The following is a 23,606-nucleotide window of genomic DNA, read 5'->3' on the forward strand; positions in this document are numbered from 1 at the left end:
CAGCAAGTAAACACAGTGAGCAACTCCTGTTCTTACAGGACAGTAAATAAAACTATATGTGAAGGGCACTCTAATACTAATATTTTTAATTACAGGAGATGAGTGGTTTTAAGGTAAGACTTACTTCTGTTGTTTAAGGATTGATGGTTAATGCATTGCCAGAATACCTTTCTTATTCCTGGGAGAAAAATATATTGCAACTGGTGGCATGGACTACTGCTATCACCAAGGAGACAAAACCTTTTGAAAACTGTCAGTAGCCATGAGATACCTATTCTCATTTTAAAAGTTTAGGAGGATGGGTTCCTAGAGAAATCTTGTGATGTCTGGTTTTCCAGTATTAACTATTGTAATATGCCTTAGTGGAATAATGGGAAGAGTTTAGAGAATCTCCATCTTTAAATCTATTGGTTAGCACACCTATTATCAGTAAGTGGCAAAGAGAAAATTTATATATGGGATTTGACATCTCATTTCTGATATTTGAGTGGAAACCAGACATCACAATGACAAAAAGTCTAATTCAATTCTGAACCACTGAAAAGTTACCTTTCCACTTACTACATTCCCAAAGGTATTTGTAGCAATGTTCCACAGCAAAGAATATGAAGTTAACATATTTTAAAAATCAGAACATGAAACCTGGAAAGAGCCTAATGAAAATCATCTAGTCTAATACTGAATTCTCTTCTCTTTAGACATCTTTCAGACATCATGAATTCCACTTGTACATTATTTGTTATAATCACTTGTACTTATAAGTGTTATTTTAAAGTCAGGAATGTTCTCAAGGAAAAAAAATTTTTTTTTTGACTGGTAAGGGGATCGCAACCCTCGGCATGGTGTGGTCTGCACCACGCTCAGCCAGTGAGCGCACCGGACATCCCTATATGGGATCCGAACCCGTGGCCTCAGCGCTCCCAGTGCCGCACTCTCCCAAGTGAGCCACGGGGCCAGCCCTCAAGGAAAATTTTAAACTACCACAATAAATTGATTTGCTTTTTCATCAAATAAAATAAATAACAAGGTTTTTCCTTTCTTTTTTTTAAAGTGGAAAAACCTCCTGTTTACTTGGAATCAGAAGTTTTAGGGAAGAGAGCTGGCTGATTAGCTTGCTTCATTAGAGCGTGGTGCTGATAACACCAAGGTCAAGGGTTCGATCCCTGTACTGGCCAGCCACCAAAAAAATAAAATAAAAACAAAGTTTTAGGCAAGAAATTGTGCAGTCTGACCAAACCATCAAAGATAAAACTCTGGCTATAAAAAAATAACAAGTATTTTAAGTGTAATAATAGTAACAAGAGAAATCAAACCACAGATGTATCAATATTTTCAGAACTACTGCAAAATGGAAGTTTCCCTTGCTGCAGTGGTCCTTTATGTCTGGTTGGTACCAGTACCATCCAGAACAGTTGCCTAAGTTATCTGAAAATCCTGAAACATCTGAAATGCATGCATATCAACTCTTATTCACTTAAGATACTAATTTTAAGAGATTCAAACTTAGTCTACCTAAACCTTACCAGACAAACCCCATACCTAGGTATTTTATATACTCCACACTGGTATTCCCTACTTTCCTACCCTTTCTGAAACTCTGCACCTTTCTGATTATAGCTATAGCAGCTTATTTATTCAACATGCTTAGTTTGTGCCTTTTGTTTTCATACATGCTAGGGGACTAATGGAACCAGGCAAGAGGTTAGAGGGTGAGCAGTTATGCCCTATTCATGACAGTTTGAATGTCTTGTGGTTGCCCCTGTTTATCTTCTACTTCTCATTTTCAACAGAAGTTAAGATAATTTTTAGTTAAAAAATGAAAATTACCCAAACAATAAGTTCAAGCTATTGGTTTAAGTCTCTATTGCTTCATTATTAATAATGCATATATAAAATTACTAGTGACCACACAACACTGGACATTTTCAACCATGCATTAAAATATTGGTACTCTAAAATCAGAGTTAGGGCCTGCCACACTATTGCTTGCACTTTCAGCCAGACCCAGTTTTAATAAACATGCAAAGTAAACCCCTAGATTCAGAGGAATTATGGAGAATAACAAGGATACATGCAAAGTTCAACCGAAAATTTGGGTTTATGAAGTAATTGCTTAGAAATGCAGGCAGAGATGCTCCACAATGCTGCCTCAAAACAGAGGTACAAGTCACACACAAAAAGGTTAAAGTTAGGACCACTATTCAGTTATAAAAGGCTTATATGCAAATCCTGGCCCTTTTGGGTAGAGAATGATGTAAAAACTCTGGGAAAAGAAAGAACTGAGAGATGTACAGTCTTATGTGAGAGTAATTTTCTTGGCCATTTATTGACAGATATATCATACAAGAGCATAGGTGGTATGGGGTGGATAATGAAGATGCTCTTATGACAGAATGATTTCTTTTTGATTCATATTAATGAGCATTACCTGCACAGCTCCCTGGGGAAAAGAAGTTGATAAGGAGCAGAGCTAATACAATGTAAACTCAAGCATCAATGCCCTGAAATTTAGCATAGCCCTCTGCTTTTCAAAACTGTTGGCCAAGGGATCCTTCCAAATATGGTATAATTAATAGCCAAGCAATGTTCTGAATAACCAACAGCACCATGAAGATGTAAATTGGAGGCCGAGGGTCTCTTCATATTTTGCATATCACAGGTACATAAAGAGTAAACATGAGACCACAATAACTTTGAAAATTAACTGCATACGAGACTTTGAAAACTTGTAGCATACTTTAGCATGTAGCGCTATTAGCATGACTGCTAAGGATAATCTTTACTGTTCCAAGTAACTGAACTGCTGACATCACTGTTAATATGTAGTGCTATCCCCATAATCATGCAGATGTCTGAATATTGCTTGGTCATTCCAATGTATCTAACACCAACTGATGGCATAGGACATTTAAAGAGGAGCTATAATCAATTTAATATAACCTGTTCCCCACCCACCGGAGTTGCCATATAAGAATGAAATATTCAAGAGGCACTATTTTCTTGGATCTACACCACTTACGTTCTAGTTTTTTCATTTTTTTTTTTTTTTTTTGTTCTGGGAAAATAGGGGAACATAAACCTAATCTTTTCAGGGATCTTTAACGTACTAAATGGCCAAGATGGATATGAGGTAAAAGGGAGTAAGAAGTCACCCTACCTCCATTATTATATTCTGATGTGAGCTGTGTAATTCCTCACATTCAGAAAGAAACTAGTTTGCAGGGTTCTCCTTAAAAAAATATGCAGTCACAGGCCACATCTACATTAATACATTAGACAAAGTTAAACACACACACACCCCCAAAAAACCCAACCAACATAGTCATATTCCCTTAAATCCTTTTGCTTTTCACCTTTAAGTCCTAATTCTCCAATGCTATGCATGAGGAAAAGCTAGCTAGCCAAGTTCTCGGGTTTTTTTAACCCCAAATGCACACACAACAAACGTTCTTCTTCCTTTTTAAAAATGTACCCAGAAAACAAATGGAGAAAGATGAGGTGACAAAGCAGAAAAGTACTCCATTCTACTCAATGCCTGTTGCTTAAAGGAATATCTTAAGCAAAAACCCCACATACATGATGGCTTCAGAGGGGCTATGAAGAGTATATTTGTTTCCAGGTTAAGCACTAGAAAGGTTTCACTTCAATGGCTCTAACCCTCTGGTTTAGGAAACAAAGTCTAACCTTTAAATTACACAAAAGTTGGTATTTTTCACACGACATTCATATAGATTCACAGTTTTAAAGGTATCTTTTATATGCTCTTTACTTAGAACATCTTTTTCCTTCTGTGCAACTGTTGATCGCAGAGCCCCACAAACTTTAGTAGTAACCACCTATTCTACTGTACAACCTAGCTAATGCTATTTACTATACATGCAAAACAGTTATTGCTACTAAAATTCTACCTCTTGGAAATTACTAATTCATTTTATGGCTTTTTTTTTTTTTTTTTGGCAACAGTAAATATCCTTCCCTATATACTGTGCTGTTTTGCATTCACTACCTTTTCAGAGGTATTTAAAAAAATTTTTTTAAATGCTTTTCAGAAATGGATTTTCCCAGGCACTAAACTACTTGAGCAAGAGTACAACTACTTTCATGAGAATCTAAACCTGGGTCCCTGGAGATCTGCCAGAGTCTACTTGTTCTAACTTGCTTGTGTACAAGACAGAACAAATCAAATAGTTTTGCCTTTCCTCTCTTACTAACTATAGATTCTGTGTCAACAAATCCTGGGCTCTAATACTGAGATTTTAAAATCACCTCAGAAAACTGCCACTTCCAAATTCTCAAGGCAGCTTTTAGAGGCAGAAATTCCTTTTCTACAGAAAGCTACCTTATGCTTTCAGAACAAAACAACTGTTTTATTTCCACAAGGAAAGTAAAAAGAAGAAAGCTGTCCAAAGCTTATTATAACAAAGGGAAAGAGTTCACTTGTTACATAACAACCTAGGTAGGCTCCTTCTAGCTACATTTCCAATTCTCATGAAAAGGACTGGAATCCTATCAATGCACAATTCAGAAGATTTGGAAATAGGAAGAGCCCATAACAAATAACCTAGGACACTCTGAACTACTGACAGTGTTTTTCTGTTAACACACAGCATGCTGCAGACAGGAAATGTAAAAGATCTGCAGATTAGAAAAGCACTCACTGAAGCAATTAACATAGCATCTCAGTAAGACATGCAAAATATAAAATAACCTGACACAAAAAGAATGGGAGAATAATGAACACAAAAGACATATAATGTGAAGACACTATAAGAACAAGATTACTTCAAATGAAGAAAGCAAACCATAGGGGCCTCCTAATAATTTGACACAAAGGCAGCTGGTTTCCAGCCACCTCATGGAAAACTTAAAAATCCTCAAACAAAACATCTCAAATTATGACCTCACGTTTCAATTCATGAATGAGTCTTCTGGGCCTTAATCTCCTTTCCCCAGAGAGAATATCAGATTCAGATACTTATGAAAAAAGAAAAGGTCTACATTTTCCACTCTTTTTACACTATTTGTTATTATCAATAATTCATCCTGCAGTTTAAAATTATTACTAGGCTCATGCACTAACCCCTAACATGGCACTACAATATGCTACCAAGCACTAATGCTTACAAAACTATACACATCTCAAAATGGAAGACATTGGTGATTTTGTTGTTCTTAAACAACTTGTAACATTTGTCCACAAGTATTAAAATATACATATATATATATATTTCTATTGCACATATCCCATTTTTGTTTAACTTGTCCAAAAACTGCCAGCTAACACGGATGAGCAAAGGAAAGGAAAGAAGGCATAGCTTCAGATCAAACCACAGCCCTGCCTAAAATTACAGCTTTTGCCAGTAAGAAGAGGACCAAAATAGACAAGAAAAAAATGTCGGTGTACTAAGTAAACACTGGGCAACTACAACTAGAATATACCCATTTTGTTAAATGCCATTTGTGTCAACCATGGAAGAGGCAGAAACAATTTGAAAGAGAGCACTAAACACTGGTTCTCTGAACTGTGAACTGAAAACAAAGCATCTGGAGAAGCTGATACCTGTTCAAACGAGAGGGCCAGAGCTGGTTTCACTGGTGATGACAGTACAGGTCATATCCCCTACCAAATGATCCCCCACAAAAAGTTGCCAAAAAGACATGGGAAAGATGGATAACAGACAAGTGGAAAGTACAAATTCTCCATGATATGATATTCTCAATGTACCAGTGGGACTCATGTATGTAGGCACCATTCTGTCTTTAAAAATTCCAAAATACTAAAGGAAAACATCAGAAAGTGGCTGGAAGGTTACTTAGGGAAAATTTTAAGTTACCTTTAACCAAAGTTATTCTACTATGCTTTACCACCCAGTAACTGACATCAATTAAAATAAATTTTATTTTATCTACACTATGTAATTACCAAAAAGCTTTGTTATCCCAATTCAAATTGGTTGACTAATCTCACTAATCATCAGAGTGCTCAACATTTCCCATTTTTGCCCATTTCTATCACTCTCCCATTTTGGTAAATCTGCCCTAAGTTCCCAGCATCACAGCATACATGGCCCTGAGCAAACATTCCAGAAAACATAAGAGATGACCTAACACTATCTCTTTTTAATTTAACTGAAGTTTTAAATTCTTTCTCTACTTACAAAGAATCATAAAGGTTTCACTATTCTTATGTAAAGACCTGACAATATATATAATGGTCCTCTGTTGATTTGGAAGCAAGGACAGCTTTCCACTAAAGTCTGTTCATCATACGTATAACTGTTAAGGGAAAAAAGGAAAATCCAGATTTCTTATTGGAACTATTTTTCTTGTTTCAGTTCCCCCCCTCTCCCCCACCAGACCCTGGATTTCTTCTAAATCTACAATGACTCAACTACAAGTTTGGGAATATTGTTTCTGAGGCCTATCTTCTGATGAGAAAGTTCAGTTCCAACTGGGGAAAGTTACCTGAGTTCCAGCCTTTTCACTCTAACATTACACCTATCACCTAGAATAATAAATCAAACATCCAAGTACCTATCTTGGGTTGAAAGAAAATATTTATGTTTTTACAAAAAATGGAGCTGTATAATGTAAAACACCATTAAGTCAGGTGGAGCTGCATTAGGCATTTTTGCTTCTTTTTCTTAGGAGAAAGGAGTTATATGAAAACTTTTCTCAGCTCCCCCACTCCTCTGTGTCCAAAGTTGAAGGCATGCCATACTGTAGGGTCCATCATGTCTTCTGAACCGAAAAACTGCTTATGTTACTTTTCTTCCAGTCTTAGCAACATGGAAAATAAGGTCTCAAGTACTATATTGGACTCCACAAAAAAAGGATGAAGTATTAGCATCTCATCCTAGGGAGGTGAATAGGGTTCCATCACTGAACTCAAAACCATTCTGTTTTCTTTTACCATCTTTTCAGTAGACCCAAGCATGTGTTAATAGGGTTAGTGGTTGCACAATATGGTACTTTCTTAGAAGAATGAAAAACATTAAAAATATTAAATGTCCAAAGACTTCTAAGAAGTCAAAGACAGCTTCCTTCTTTAGGAGAAAAATCCCTCTTTTCATCCAAAAATATGTATTTGTATGGAGACTGGGATGGTTTATTTGGATATGAAATTAACCTTGATATCTTGTCTTTATGCTTCTTTATCACATCAAATGTTTAATTGCAAATTTGGATCTTTCTTCTTATCCAGTAAATCTATGTCACAGGATGAACCAGGATTTAGATATATACATCTATATAACTTTTTAAGATCTCTTTCATTTCAAATTAGAATACATATTTGGAATTTACAGCTGCAGTCTCAACTGTGCTTAGCATGATAGTGGCTGAAACTGGAAGACATATTAAAAAACCCTGAAGTCATCATTCTTGCTGTTTATTCAGTCTTCTTGTTTGGAACAAAAGGTAAAGAATTCACAAATACCACCACTCCTGTTTCAAATGAAAAATCAGCCTTCAGCTTGCAGGCTTAATAATTTCTTTATAATTAAGCAAACAGCAGAAGACTCATGTCAGTTCCTTCTTTCTTCCTGGAGAAATCAGCAGGATAACTGCATCCTAAGGGCTTCTCTGTGTTGAATCTGAGAGGTGGGAAAAAAAAAGCAAGCAGCTGTTTCCATTCCAAATCATGGAGGTAATGTGTAGAGAAGAGATATCCAATTTCAAGAATAGGGAAAGTGGCTAGATAAAAAAACAGGACTACCCAGTCTAGGAGATAACAGAGAGATACCTGGAAATAAAAAATAAATTTAAAAATAGGAAGATTAGCACAAGTACTTCTGCATAAGCTTAGTTTTAAAAACAATATTTAAAACACACATAAAGAAAAAATATTTGGGATTGATTACACATTGTCTAAAAGAAAATGTCTAACCACAACACCAAATTCAGTATTGTCATCAAAAAAGCAGTAGTAGCCAGAAAAAATATATAAGCATGAAACAAAAAGCTAGATTTATATAAAAACTTCTATTATATAAAATGAGATATGTCAATTTTCTTATGCAAATGCAATGTACTCCAAGCTTTTTGAAGCCATAAAATGATTCTATGTAAAACATTTGTGTTTAAAATAATGTTCTCCAAATTTGATGCCTAAATATATAATACTCAAAAGCATATGTATCATCTCACTCTGAATTACCTTCAATACATAAAATGAACAATGAATAAAAATTTTGTAAAATATCACCATAAGTAAAACAATATATACTGTACCATGATCACCAAATGTGAGAATGTAAAAACAGGGCCGGCTCGTGGCTCACTCGGGAGAGTGCGGTGCTGATAACACCAAGGCCCCGGGTTCGGATCCCATATACGGATGGCCGGTTCGCTCACTGGCTGAGTGTGGTGCTGACAACACCAAGTCAAGGGTTAAGATCCCCTTACCGGTCATCTTTAAAAAAAAAAAAAAAAAAAAAAAAGAATGTAAAAACAACTGGGGCTGGCCAGTTAGCTCAGTTGGTTAGAGTGTGGGGTTGATAACACCAAGGTCAAGGGTTCGGATCCCCTTACTGGCCAACTGCCAAAAAAAAAATAAGTAAAAACAACTGAATAAACCCAGTTCATTGTTGCTAAATGTAAGTTTTCTGTTTATGTGTCTGTTAAGTCAGACATAAAAGGACAAATATTGTATAATTTCACTTATGTGAGATATCTAGAATAGGCAAATTCATAGAGACAGAAAGCAGAATAGAGGTTACCAAGGGCTTTGGAGAGGGGAATTGGGAAGTTATTGATTAATGGGTACAGAATTTCTATATGGGATAAAGAAAAAATTCTGGCGATAGTGGTAATGGTTGTACAACAGTGTGGAATATACTAATGCCAATAAACTGTACACTTAAAAATGGTTACAAGGGTAAATTTTGTTATGTATGTTTTACAATAAATCACAGGTGCATATCAAAAGCTTAAATGATTTCAGTTTATAAAAATGGCGAGTAGCGATTGGCTAACTAGTCTTCCTAGCCCACTGTTTTTAGTCTATCACATATGTAAAAAAGAAGACAGGGTTCTGGTTCAAAGTGTAGGAAAGACAAATGTAGATTAATTCAGAATGAAATCAGGAGGAAGAGAACTGCAAAACTTATATTTGCTGCAAAAGCAGCAATGGAAGTAAGAAGAAAAAGTAAAGATCCACAGACAGGCCTTCAGACCCTATGGTCAGCAGGGCTTTTTCACTATAGAAGCTTACTCAGGCTAATTCAAAGCCTACACCAGTCATCGGGCTGTTCTGCAATTCAATTCTAATGGCAAGATAATTGGCAGTAATGTTGAAAGGGAAAGAAGATACCAGCTAGTTTTTTCCAGAAGTAAATATGGTGAAAGAACTCTGTACAAACCAAATAAGCAGCAAAGAAGCCTTTAATAAGAGCTTTTGATGGGGCGGGGGGCAATTGTCTGGTACAGGGATGGAACCTTGGACCTTGTTGTTATGAGCACCACACTCTAACCAACGGAACTAACTGGCTGTCCCTGTATCTTTTCTTAATAAGAAAACTGTCTACATTCTTTTAAAAACAAATTCCTTTAGCAATACCAACTAATAAAACTGCACACCTTCATCATATATAAACCTTTTCCCTCAAACAATCTGTACCTTAATATCAGGCAATAATGCTAGAAAACCATAAGATTGTATTCTCTTCAAAATGCCCAATTTCACATCTCAGACATAGTTACTCAAAAATCTGTACACTCTAAAAACATACAGATATGTATGTATGTAATAATTGCAAAGAATGGCTGAATGAATAGTAGCTTAGAAAAAACCCAAAGTTCAAGACTTACAATTCCCCATAAGATTTGCACCTCCCTACTTACCTCTTCTAACCCCAACTCTTTCTCCCCCTCCTTCATCGGCTCCCACCACACTGGATTCCTTGCTCTTTCTGGAATGTCAGGTATGCTCCTACCTTATAGCCTTTGTACTGGCAGTTCCCATGTTGGGAAGACTCTTTGCTTAGGTATCTGCATAACTAACTCTCTCTCCTGCAAGTCTTTACTCAAATGTCATTTCCTCAATGAGACCTACCTTGGGCTCCTATGTAAGATTATATCCTCTCCCCTTCCTATCCACAGATACTCTCCCACCATTGCCCTTTACTTTGCTCTACATTTCCTTTTATCCATAGCAAATAACACTATGTAACCTGCTATATAAGGTTCTTTTTATGTTTCTCATTTACTGTCTTGTCCAGAATGTAAACTCTACGGGAAGAGGCCTGTTTTCTTCACTGATGAACCACAAGCACCTAGATTGCATTGCATGTGACCCATGGTAATATGCATTTGATAAAATTTTGTTGAATAAATGAGTAGCAGGGCTTTTAAATACACCTAGCCAACATGAGTTAAAATTTTAAATAGACAGTTTGTAGATTTAGGTACGGTAACTAGAATTGTACACTCTGATGCACAAAACTTACAAATAAATTCCCTGTAAAGTTGGTGCCTCGCTAGGCACTTTTGGGTCTCTAAAGTCACTTACTCAGTGCTGTTGATTATACAAAGTAACTTTGTACCAGAAAATCTGACTTCTTGGGAAAGGGAGAACAGGAATTTTCAATGTAGCAGTTAGGCTAGCCAGCTTGTGAGTCAATGACTGTGTTCTAGTCAGCCTCCAAGACAGTCCAAAGTGACTGTTGCCTCCTGGTATTGAAGCCATTTTATAATCTCCTCCAACAATGAATCAGGATTAATCTATGTGATTGTTGTATAATAAAGAATGTGACTCTCCTTTGTCCCTGGGAGAGAGACACTAAATCCTTGGAATTTGGAGTAAATGAGCCGGTGAAATTAAACAACTCACTCCTAAAACAACCAGTGGGGTCAAAAAAGAAATCAGAAGGGAAATTAGAAAATGTCTTGAGACAAAAGACACAACATACCAAAAATTTATAGGATTCACTGAAAGCAGTGCTAGGAGGTACATTTACAGCTTTAAATGCTTAAATTAAAAAAGACCTCAAATCAACAACCTAACTTTACACCTGAAGGAACTAGAAAAAAATTAAACCTAAAGCTATAAGAAGAAGGAAAAAATAAGTATTAGAGCAAATATAAATACATTAGAGAACAGAAAAATAAGAGAAAATCAATGAAATCAAAAGTTGGTTCTAAGAGGGCCATGGGAATCCCCAAATTTGTAGCCAGTTGGTAAGAAGCGTAGGTGGCCTGGGGTTGGGGAGTTCTCCAAAGTGCAGCGGCATCTGAAGTAAAGACAGTTTTGTTGAGGACATGTCCTTTGACTTGTGAGGTTTATGCTAACTCAGGTGGTTAGTGTCAGAATTGTATTGCAGTACACCAATCAGTGTCAGAATACATAATATGAAAAGGAAAAATAGTGTATACAGTGTTTCTTGCCTGTCCTTTTAGAGACAGTCTATGGCTATATAACATCTGTATGAATAGACATATATTCCCCCCACAAATGAAAGCACACTATATAAGAGGGGATCTTCAAAAAGTTCGTGGAAAATATGTCTTATGAAAAAACTTTGTGTGGACTGCAAAAATTTTTTTGCACCAAAATAAACTTGTACTAACTTGCTATAAAAACATGTCTGAACAGGATCTAGTTTGAGGCACTGAGTAGAATAAGACATCAGATTAAAAAGAGCCCCTATCAGAGCAACATGAAATCTGCTAAACTTGAAGCAAGAACAAACATCAAATTGATGGTGAAGCTTGAGTAGAAGAATGATGAAATCATTGATTCTTTACAAAAAGCTTATGGGGACAATGCCCCAAAGAAATCAGCAGTTTACAAATGGATAACTCATTGGCCAGCCAGTTAGTTCAGGTGGTTAGAGCACAGCCTTGTGACACCCAAGGTCACAAGTTTGGATCCCAAAACAGCCCAGCTGCAAAACAAAAACACAAATGGGTAATTCCTTTTAAGAAGGGGATGAGACAATGTTGAAGATGAAGCCTGCAGCAGCAGACCATCCACATCAATGTGCTAGGAAAAAATTAATCTTGTTTTGCCCTAACTGAAGAGGACCAATAATTAACAGCAGAAGCAATAGCCAACACCATAAACATCTCAACTGGTTCGGGTTATACAATTCTGACTTAAAAATTACAGATGAATCAACTTTCTGCTCAATAGGTGCCAAAACTGTTGCACTCAGATCAGCTACAGACAAGAGCAGAGCTTTCAATGCAAATTTTTAAAAAGTGGGATCAAGATTCTGAAACACTTCTTCAAAGAATTGTAACAGGAGATAGAACATGGCTTTACCAGTACGATCCTGAAGACAATGCACACTCAAAGGCACTGCTACCAAGAGGTGGCAGTGGTCCAGTCAAAGCAAAAGCAAAAAGCAAACGTCATGGCAACAGTTTTTTGGTATGATCAAGGCACTTTGCTTGTGGACTTTCTGGAGAGCCAAAGAATGATAACATCTGCTCATTATGAGAGTGTTTGGAGAAAGTTAGCCAAAGCTTTCACAGAAAAATGCCCAGAGAAAGCTTCACTGGCGAGTCCTTCTCCATCATGACAATGCTCCTGTTCATTCCTCTCATCAAACAAGGATAACTTTGTGAGAGTTTCAATGGGAAAGCATTGAACGTCTACCTCACAGTCCTGATTTGGCTCCTTCCGACTTCTTTTTCTTTCCTAATCCTAAAAAATCTTTAAAGGGCACCCATTTTTCTTCAATTAATGTAAAAAAGGGCTCGCTAGTTAGCTCACTTGGGAGAGCATAGTTCTGGTAACACCAGGGTCTTGGGTTTGGATCTCCATACTGGCCAGCTGCCGTGAAAAAGAAAGGGGCTGGACAGTTAACTCAATTGGTTAGACCTTAGTGCTGATAACACCAATGTCCAGGATTTGATCCCTGTACTGGCCAGCCATTAAAAAACAAAACAAAACAAGACCACGTTGACACGGTTAAATTCCCATGACCCTCAGTTTTTGGGGATGAACTAAATGGCTGGTAGCATTGCTTACAAAAGTATTAATTTTCATAGACTTTTTTTTTTTTTTTTTTTTTTGTCTTTCTCGTGACCGGCACTCAGCCAGTGAGTGCACCGGCACCGGCCATTCCTATATAGGATCCGAACCCGCGGTGGGAGTGTCGCCGCACTCCCAGCGCCGCACCCTCCCAAGTGAGCCATGGGCTCGGCCCTTCATGGACTTTTTGAAGTCCCAACGCACATTGTTCTGCACCTTGCTTTTTACCTTAATGTATCTTAGAAATCATTCTGTATCAGATCTAAAGCTACCTTGTAAACACAGACGTACCTAAATTTATTTCCATGAGCTCCCTATGGATAGATATTTAGATTGCTATCAATATTGTGCTATACCAATGTCAAGTTTCTGTTACTATCTACCTGGATTTAAAGTTATAAATCCAGGCAATAAAGCCTCCTCTGCTCCAAAGGAATAGGCTGTTACTAGCCAACCACTAAAAACAAACAAAAGTAATATAAATCATTCCATGAACTTTTAAAAATATCTTTCATATAATATATACACACATACATACATATACACACAAGGGTTTTTTTTTTTGTTTGCTTTTTACATTTTTTTGTGATAAAATATACATAACATAAAATCTACTATCTTAACTCTTTTTTTTTTTTTTGGCGGCTTGCTGGTACAGAGATCAAACTGTGGATTTTGGTGTTATCAGCACCATGTGCTAACCAACTAAGCTAAATGGCCAGCCCCGCTATCTTAACTCTTTTTAAGTGTACAGTTCAGTAGTATTAAGTACACTCACATTGTGCAACCACCACCGTCATCCATCTTCAGAACTCATCTTCCCAAACTGAATCCCTCTACCCATTAAACAATAACTTCCTGTTCTACCCTCAGTGCAGCCCCTGGCACCCACCATCTACTTTCTATGTCTATGATTCTGACTACTCTAAGTACCTTACATAAGAGATATACAAGGTTTTAATCCTTTAAAGCAGCTGTACAATAAATGGTTTTCATATAATACAGTCAAGGTCTACAACTAAGGGTTGAACTGTGTACTTCCAAAATTCTTATGTTGAAGTCCTAAGCCCTAGTACCTCAGAAGGTGATCTTATTTGGAAATAGGGTCATTACAAATGTAATTAGTTAAGATGAGGTCACACTGGAGCAGAGTAGGCCCCTAATCCAATGACTAGTGTCCTTATAAAAGGGGGAAAATTAGGACACAGATACGTATACAGGGAGAACTCCATGTGAAGATTGTAATAATGATGCCACAAGCCAAGGAACTGCTAGAAGCTAGAATGAAGGCCTGGAACAGATACTACCCTAGTAGTGCCTTTAGAGGGACGACCCTGCCAAAGCCTTTATTTTGGACATATGACATCTAAAACTGTGAGAAAATAAATTTCTGTTGTTCTAAGTTACCCAGAATATGGTACTTTGTTACAGTAGGCCTAGGAAACTAATACAGGAGGTATGAAGCCTGTTTTGCAGATATAGATACTGTGAGTTAAGAAAACATATGCTACATCATCTCTTGCTCTTTGAACAACAGAACCTACTTTTCTTCTGTGGTAAATTGAAAGATACCAGTTCTTGGCACATATCTAGGAATATTAGATGTTTACTGAAAAGTTTTAGAAATTAAAGATTAAAATATCAATATCTGTCTATAAAACTTAAGTGATTACATTGTAAAATTTGCCCAGTTGTGGCAAAAAGGGAACTCTTGTGCACTGTGGATGGGGATTAGATTGGTACAGCCATTATGGAAAACAGTATGGAGGTTCTTAAAGAAATTAAAAATAGAATTACCATCTTTTGGTGGGTGGCAGCCAGCGAGGAGGGAGCACCATGAAGGCCTCAGGCACATTGTGAGAATACAAGATGGTAGGGTGCTGCCTACCCACCCCCAAGTGATACACACTGCCCCTGTACCTCATGCAAATCTTTGTGCTTAATCATGTTGTCGCTAAGTCCCACTCCTGTACTTTGCATCTCAGCTTAAGAAGATAAAGAAGTCTTCAGGGGAAATTGTCTACTGTGGATAGGTGTTCGAGAAGTCTCCGATGTGGGTAAAGAACTGCCATCTGGCTGTGCTATGACTCCCGCAGTGGTGCTCACAACATGTACTGCGAATACTGGGACCTGACTACCGCAGGTGCTATCACCCAGTGCTACCAAAGGCACCTGGGCGCCAGCACCGTGCCCAGGCCAACTCCATCCAGATCGTGAAGGTGGAGGAGATCACAGCCAGCAAGTGAGGTCAAGTAGTTGCATGACTCCAAGATTAAGTTCTTGCTGCCCCACCGGGTTCTGCACTGCCAGCATACGCCACGCTTCACCAAGAGGCCCAACACCTTCTTCTAGGTGCAGGGCCGTCTCACCTCGGGTCTGCCCAAATAACTCAGGAACACATACACACACAAAAATAGAACTACCATATGATCCAGCAATCCCTCTTCTGGGCATATACCCAAAAGAAATGAAATAACCACCTCATAAAGATATCTGCACTCCTATGTTCCTTGCAGCATTATCCACAATAAACAAAATAGGGACACAGCCTAGCCTAAGTGTCTGCTGACAGATAAATGAATAAAGAAACTGGTATATACAAGAGTCTTCAAAAAGTTTGTGGAAATATAGAATTAAAAAATAAAATGAAAGGTCAAGGGTTCAGATCCCTGTACCAGCCAGCTGCTCCCCTCCCCGCACAAAAGATAATATGATCTTTCCACACACTTTTTACGGAGATAGAGAACAAAACAATGGTTAGGGTTAGAGGAAAAGAGGAGGTGTAAATTAGAGGATACAGAGCAGATATGTAGGATGAACAAGTCTAGAGATCTAATGTACACCAAGAGGACTATAGGTAATAAAATTGTACTGTATATGGTATTCATGCTAAATGAGAAGATTTTTTTAGCTGCTCTTGTCACAAAAATAAGAAAAAATGGGTAACTGTGAGATGATGGAAGTTAAATTGCCTCACTATAATAACCATTACACTATATACATGTATCCCATAACATTATATTGTATACTTTAAATATACACAATAAAAGTCTGCCTAGTAACATTTCCTTTTTAATCAGTTGATTTCCTTCAAACTAATTAAATCTATCTTTTTTCTTTATCTATTAAAAATCACTGGTTTGAGTAATGATCAAATTTTCTTTTTTAGTTAATACATTGCTTTTGTTGAAATATAAAAGATTTCACTTAAATGTAACTTCTAGTTTTTGGGGGGTTTTTTTGGTGGCTAGCCAGATCTGGTAATTTTTGATGTCCATTTTCTGTTGAAGTTGATTGCTTACTGTTCTATTTCTATCTAGCTATTTTCAAGCTGCTAAAACAGTATTTGGAATAATTAGCCCACTTGTACTTACTTGCCAAGTCCTGAGTTCAGAATTTTGTTTTCAAGATGAAGATAAAAGCACCTAAAGGTCAAGGAAAATGTCCTTCCTGAAATAAAGAACCTGAAAATAAAAAGAACATTAAGGACAGGATATAGCCCCTCACTGGTGCTAGATGTATTAGTGTGCAAAACCAAGCTATTCTAAAATGCATCACTATCACAAACTCGGAACAATCATAAAGCAGTTACTCTCTACCTGCACTGGTATTAATTTTAAAAAGATGTCAGAACTCTTGTAGCAGTGGTTCTCAAGCTTTCACGAAACCACTGTCTTAGAGAATCTGATGATACTATGGGCCCTCTTCTTCCCATAAAAATGTATACATAATTGTGCATAAAATTTCCAGTAGTTTATAGTTCCCTACTTAAAACCCTTGCTTTAGTGTGGATGACCACCCCCCTCTGTAAGGTAGAGAGGAAGAATGTTCCATTGTTTTCCTCTGGCCCGTTTTTTCTCCTCCTGGATGAGATGAAAAAACTACTACTACAAAAGCAACAAAAAAGGTCTCATTTAGAAGTGCTTCTTTACCTGGCATTTTCAGCTTTGTTAAATCCCGGGCCAGCAAAGAGCATATAATCTGCCAAAAACATTGATGTGTATGTCCATTCCAACTGGACCCAACCAATGTACCACATTTAAACAGGTTCACCAATTCAGAAACCTAGTAACAGGAACATTTCCCAGAATTTAACTGAGACCCCCAATAAGATATTGTAACAATCCAAATTATAAAAAGAGGGGCTGGCAGGTTAGTTCAGTTGACTAGGGCGTGGTGCTAACACCAAGGTCTAGGATTCGATCCCTGTACCGGCCAGCCGCCAAGAAAAAAGGGGAAAAAAAAAAATTACAAAAAGAGGTAATCCCATAAAGTTAAACAAGAACCGAATACAAACGATACAAACGACAGTACTGATACTCAGCAACTCCACCACATTACAAAAATTACATTAAAATTTCCCAAAACTATTTCTCATTTTCTCTCTATAAACTTAATATTATACTCTGACTCCTTCAGTTCTGGGTCTGAAACCAACACAATCTCGGTTAATTCTACCGAGATCTAGAGTCAAACGAAATTAATGCGCCATTAGGCCATTATCAGGACGTACAGGGACAAAGCTGCTTAACTCAGATCACAAAAGTGTGGGAGGTGGGAGTAGGAACGAATGGACATAGCAAAGGTTGCAACAGGATGTCCACGATACTCATACTCAGATGAAAATCCCGGGGGAAACTGTTACACCAGATCTCAAGGTCAACGGGCTGGACCCAAAATACTCAGTGCCACAACAGGCCTCGACTGATACTGAAGCCTCGGGCAAAAGAGTGGGCACGAAGAAGTGAGGCTAGAACTATAAATAAATCAATAACACAAAGATATTCTTCAAAAATAAACTGACGGCCGACGCAGCTCCTGCCAGATATAGCCCCGCGTGGGTGCAATCCCCAGGGAATGAGCCGAAAGCACAAAGGCACTGCACTGGGAAGGACAGTGGCGGGTCAAGGAGAGGGTGGGCTGTGCGACTAATCCTGACGGCGGATGCGGGCCGCCCTGAAACCGCCGAGGACGGAAAACCCTACGGCCACGGCCCGGGTCCGCTGCAGGCAAGTTCCCGCGCGCTCCCGTCCCCGGCCGGGTTGGGCTGCGCCACCTCCTCTCCGCCTGCTCGTCCCCCAGTCGCTGGCCTTCTCCGCTTACCTCACACAGTCCAACAGATGCACTCGGCCTCCCGGGGGCCCGTCGCCCCCGGCCCAGAGGCCAGTTGGCCGCAGGGCGCCTTACTCCGCCATCTTCGCTCCTTCTCAAGTCCTCCAACCCCGCGGCAGGCCGTTTTCACAAGCCCCGCCCCCGATGAGTATTGATTGGACACCGGCTGCTCGCGCGCGCTCTCCTTCCATCGTAGGTTGGTTGGAATGTACGTCAATCAATAGCGCTCTCCCCCGACTTTCGTTCTTCTTTTGTCGGATTGGGTCGTGGGGTTGAAGTAATACGGAAAATGTTTTTGTAAGTCATTTCTTACGAATGTAAAATTGTTTCCGCCAGTGCCACATCGTGGTGAGATAGGCTGGCTAGACTGAATGTCTGTTTTAAGCCACCTTTAGGTTAAACTATGGTACTAATAAAATAATTTTATTTTCAGGTCAGGCCCGAGGGCTTTTAATATTGGACGTAACCCAGCACCTCAGCAAACAATTTAATGGTTCCAGTTTGTATCTAACTTTGACCCCTTTAGACTCTTAAAGGGCCTGAGCGTGCTGTTTGCAGCTCTGGTCAGTGCACAAGAGCAGGATTCGTCACTTTTTGAGGGCCCTTCTGCCGAATGTCAAACTGTTATGACAGGCAGTTTTGTTGTTTCCTACACCCAAGGACTGATCCTTTCATAAAGCGATGGTTGCAGGAGAGGCAGGGAGGGTAATGCGGTGGCTCCTCTTGATTGTGACAAGGGGACCCCTGGGTAGGCGGTGTAGGTCCACAGTGCTTCCCATTTAATGTGGGTTTTTTTTTTTTTTTTTTTTGCCGGGCCGGGGGTTTCGGCTGGTGGGTATAGGGATCGAACCGTGGACCTTGCTCTTATTAACACCACGCTGTAACCAACTGAGCTAACCCGCCAGCCCCGCAGTACTTCCCACAACACCACAACGGCTGTCATCTGGGCCTCTTCTTAGAAATACGGACTCCTAAGGCTGCACCTCCCCAAGACCAAATTCCCTAAGTCTTCCGATAAGGCCGAGGAATCTTATTTTTACAGAAGCTTATGGTGATATAGAGTAGAGCATCTATGGAAAAACCCATAACTCACATCATATTAAATGGTAAGGCCATACTTTTCCTTTAAGATCAGGAACAAGACATGGACACCGGCTCTCACCACCTCTATTGAACATCGTACTGTAGGGGTAGCCAGGGAAAAAAAACAAAAGGCATGCAGATTGGAAGAAATAAAACTGCCTTTATTTGCAGATTACATGATCCTCTGTAGAAAATCATAAGGAATCCACAAAAACAGCAGGTACCAGAACTAATAAGTTTAGCAAGGTCCCAGGATACAAGATCAGTATACAAAAATCAATTGTATTTCTGTTGTCAACCTTGAGAGACAGAGAGACCAACTCTCCAAAGCAAAGAGTTTATTTGGGAACAGCACGAGATTGCAATCTGGGAAACGGGTGTTATGGCAGACCACAGAAGCATCCAGAGAGGCTGGGGCTGGAGAAAGCTTTGAAAGAAATAAAGAAGTCCACCTAAGCTTTTTGAAACAAAGACTATAGGTTAGAGGGGCGGTTACAAGAACTACTATTAGTTCATCAGTAAAGACAGCCATGTCAGGCAAGTGTCCTTGTGTGGGCAGCTTATCTGGAATACTGTGGTTTTGAAGAATTCCTTGCATAATTCTGTCATAGGCATATATGTATGAGGGGCTCTTCTTCACGGCCTCTCCGCCCCATTTTGTTAGGGTTTGACATTAGTAACTCCATTTTGATACTGATAATTTTCACTATATACTAGCAACAAACAAAATGAAATTAAGAAAACAATTCCATTCACAATAGCATCAAAAAAGATTAGGAAAAAATTTAATAAAACATGTGTAAGTCTAGATTGCTGGAGAGTGAAATCATTAAGAGCATGGGCTATACAATCAGAGTTCCTGGGTTTGAACCCAAACTCTTTATCGATAATTAGCTGTGTGAATTTGATCTTGAAAAAAAAAATCACCTCTCTATGCCTTAATCTCCTCACCTGCAAAACAGTGATAAAAACTGTACTTGCCTCTGAAGGTTGTTGTGAGGGTTAAGAGCTAACATATATGAAGCACACAGAAACAGTGCCTTGCATACAGTAAATTTCATATAAATGTTAGCCATTTTTGATTGAACACAAATTATTAGGATAATTTAGTCTCTAGTCTTCCACAGAGGGATTGTATTAACTGCTTTTCCAGCTTCATGTTATCTAAAAAAATTAGTAAACACCATTTTTATGTCTTCATCTTTGAATGTTGAAAAGGACTAGACCACTGACAGAGAAGTCTGCGGTATGGCATGGAAGGCTTTCCTTAAGTCTGACACCAATGTTTTATTGTAAATAGCTTTATTGAGGGGCCGGCCCGTGGCTCACTCGGGAGAGTGCGGTGCTGATAACACCAAGGCCCTGGGTTCGGATCCCATATACAGATGGCCGGTTCGCTCACTGGCTGAGCGTGGTGCTGACAACACCAAGTCAAGGGTTAAGATCCCCTTACCGGTCATCTTTAAAAAAAAAAAATAATAATAAATAAATAAATAGCTTTATTGAGATAATGCATATACTACACAATTCACCCATTTAAAATGTACAATTCAATGGCTTTCAGTATATTCTCAGTCATGCATCCATGAACACAATACATTTTAGAACATTTTCTTTTTTTTTTTTTTTTTTGTCGTTTTTTCGTGACCGGCACTCAGCCAGTGAGTGCACCCATCAGTCCTATATAGGATCCGAGCCCGCGGCGGGAGCGTCACCACGCTGCCAGCGCAGCTCTCTACCAAGTGCGCACGGGCTCGGCCCCATTTTAGAACATTTTCATTACTCCAAAGAGAAACTCTATATGCCTTAGCTGTTACCCCACAACCTACCATTCCCCCAGCCCTAAACAATCACTAATATACTTCCTGTACCTATAATTTGCCTGTTCTGAACATTTCATATAAATGGAATCATGCAATATGTGGTCCTTTGTGACTGACTTCTTTCACTTAGCATATTTTCAAGGTTCATCCATGCTGTACCATGTATCAGTACATTTCTTTTTATTGCCAGATAACATTCCATTGTATAGATAAACTACATTTTATTTATCCATTCATCACTTAATGGACATTTGGGTTGTTTCTACTTTTTTACTATTATAATGCTGTTATGAACATTCCTGCACACATTTTTATTGTAGATGAATGTTTCCATTTCTCTCTGGTATATACCTAGGAGTGGAGTTCTAGGATATGGCAACTCTATCCATTTGAATAATTACCAGCTTGTTTTCTAAATTGGCTGCACCTTTTCATATTTCCACCAACGACGGATGAGAATTCCAATTTCTCCACATGTTCACCAACACTTGTTATGTGTTATGTGGGGTGTTTTTTTTTTTTTTTTATGGCTATCCTAGTGGATGTGAAGTGGTATCTCATTATGGTTTTAATTTGCATTGGCTAATGATGTTGAGGCATCTTTTCATGTGCTTATTGGCCATTTTTATATTTTCTTTGAAGAACAGTCTATTCAGAGCCCTTGCTCATTTTTTAATTGTTATTTGCCTTTTAAAAAAATGTTACTTTTTTAAATTGTGGAGAAATACATATAATGTGGCATTAAGTACATTCATATTTTTATGCAACCATCACCATCTGAATTCTTTTAATCTTGCAAAACTGAAACTCTGTACCCATTAAAAATAACTCCTCATTTTCCCCATCCCCCAATTCTACTTCCTGTCTCTATAAATTTGACCCCTCTAGATGCCTCATGTAAGTGGAATCATATAGTATTTTTCTTTTTGACTGGCTTATTTCACTTAGTATGTCCTAAAGTTTCATCCATATTGTAGCATGCATCCGAATTTCCTTCCTTTTTAATGCCAAATAATATTCTTTTATATGTATATATCACATTTTGTTTATCCATTCATCCTTTGATGGATACTTGAGTTGCTTTCTAGTTTGTCTATCATGAATAATGCTGCTGTGAATATGGGTCTAGGAATATCTCTACAAGACCCTGCTTTCAATTATTTTAGGCATATACCAAGAAGTGGAGTTGCTAAATCATATGGTAATTGTGTTTTTAATTTTTTGAAGAACCACTATACTGTTTTCCATAGCAGATGCACCAGCTTACATTCCCACCAATAGTGCACAAGAGTTCCATAATTGGGTTGTCCTTTTATTTTTGAGTTGTAGATCTCTATATATTGTAGGTACGAGTCCCTTATCAGATATATGATTTGCAAATATTTTCTCCCATTCTGTAGATTGTATTTTCACTTTCTTAATAATGTCCTTTGGACCATTTTATTTTTTATTTTGTTTGTACTTCTGATATCATATCTAAGAAATCATTGCCTAATACAAGGCCATAAATACCCATGTTTTCTCTTGACAGTTTTATAGTTTTAACTCTTACATTTAGGTCTTTGATCCATTTTGAGTTAAACTTTGTACATGCTGTGAGGTAGGGGCTCAGCTTCATTATTTTGCATGTGAATATCCAATTGCCCCAGGTATACCAAAAGACTATTCCTTCCTCCACTGAATTGCTTTAGCAGCCTTGTCAAAGATCAATTGACCATAAATGTGAAGGTTTACTTCTTGATTCACAATTCTAGTCCATTGTCTATATTTCTATCCTTATACACTATCTTGATTACTGTAGCCTTGCAGTAAGTAAATTTTGAAATTGGAAAAGTGTGATACCTCCAATTTTGTTCCTCTTTTTCAAAAGGATCTTTTTTTTGGACCGTGATCTTAGATTCTTGGCGTATGGTTATTCAACTACCATCTTCAAATAAATCAGCTATAATCTAACCCAATTTCTTCCATCTTAACCATATGAATACTGAGACCCATCCATATGCTTTGATGAAAGCAACAACGCAGTGCCTATCTCATTGATCCAACTTAAGAATTTAATAAGATTTTGAAATAAGTGAAGGGAGAGTAATTCAGCATACTTAATTCTTTGTCAAACACGTCAGCATTCCAGTGATCATCGAATTCTCTTCCGTGTCTTTACAAACCATGTAATGACTCATTCTAAAATTCTGCTAGGGAATACTGTCAAATAGACAAGTGGATCATTTCTGATATCTACCCCTTTCCCCTTCTGCACACTTTCGCTTCTTTCTGTTTTCTAACCACCTCCCAATCTCTGATTTTTCAGTAATTACAAAGCTACCAGAATTTCCCCTGATGGCACGAGCATGGGTGAGGAGTTCACAGTGCAGTCATCTTTTGCAAACACAGATTACATGCCACTTTAGGTTTGTGGTTGTGGCTCCCCATCTTCTAGGAAGAGGCAGCACAAAATATGTTTAAAATTTAGCACATTCTGCTAAAATTGAAAGTTTTCACTCAGAAACTGAGTCAAGGGATGGCTGATTAGCTCTGTTGGTTAGAATGTGGTGTTATAAACACCAAGGTCGGGCCGAGCCCGTGGCGCACTCGGTAGAGTGCTGCGCTGG

General features: G+C 38.3%; 1 protein-coding gene, 1 non-coding gene and 1 pseudogene across 7 annotated transcripts in view; 2 read left to right on the top strand and 1 right to left on the bottom strand.

Annotated features, from left to right (window-relative positions):
* The window catches only part of NUSAP1 (nucleolar and spindle associated protein 1), a 70,985-nt gene extending 52,814 nt beyond the window's left edge, over positions 1-18,171 (bottom strand). For all 6 annotated transcript variants that reach the window (XM_063089677.1, XM_063089676.1, XM_063089679.1 and 3 more), the window contains exons 1-2: positions 18,083-18,171; positions 16,354-16,443 (exon numbers count right to left, since the gene is read on the bottom strand). The gene's annotated coding sequence lies outside the window, so the exon portion shown is untranslated. The remainder of the gene's footprint in view (positions 1-16,353; positions 16,444-18,082) is intronic.
* TRNAI-GAU (transfer RNA isoleucine (anticodon GAU)) lies at positions 8,464-8,538 on the top strand. The gene has a single exon. It is a non-coding gene; the product is annotated as a tRNA-Ile (tRNA).
* Positions 14,816-15,331, top strand: LOC134371560 (large ribosomal subunit protein eL20-like; annotated as a pseudogene).
* Positions 18,172-23,606: the final 5,435 nt, after the last annotated feature.

The sequence above is a fragment of the Cynocephalus volans genome, chromosome 3, assembly GCF_027409185.1.
Source record: "Cynocephalus volans isolate mCynVol1 chromosome 3, mCynVol1.pri, whole genome shotgun sequence".
Classification (NCBI taxonomy): Eukaryota; Metazoa; Chordata; class Mammalia; order Dermoptera; family Cynocephalidae; genus Cynocephalus; species Cynocephalus volans.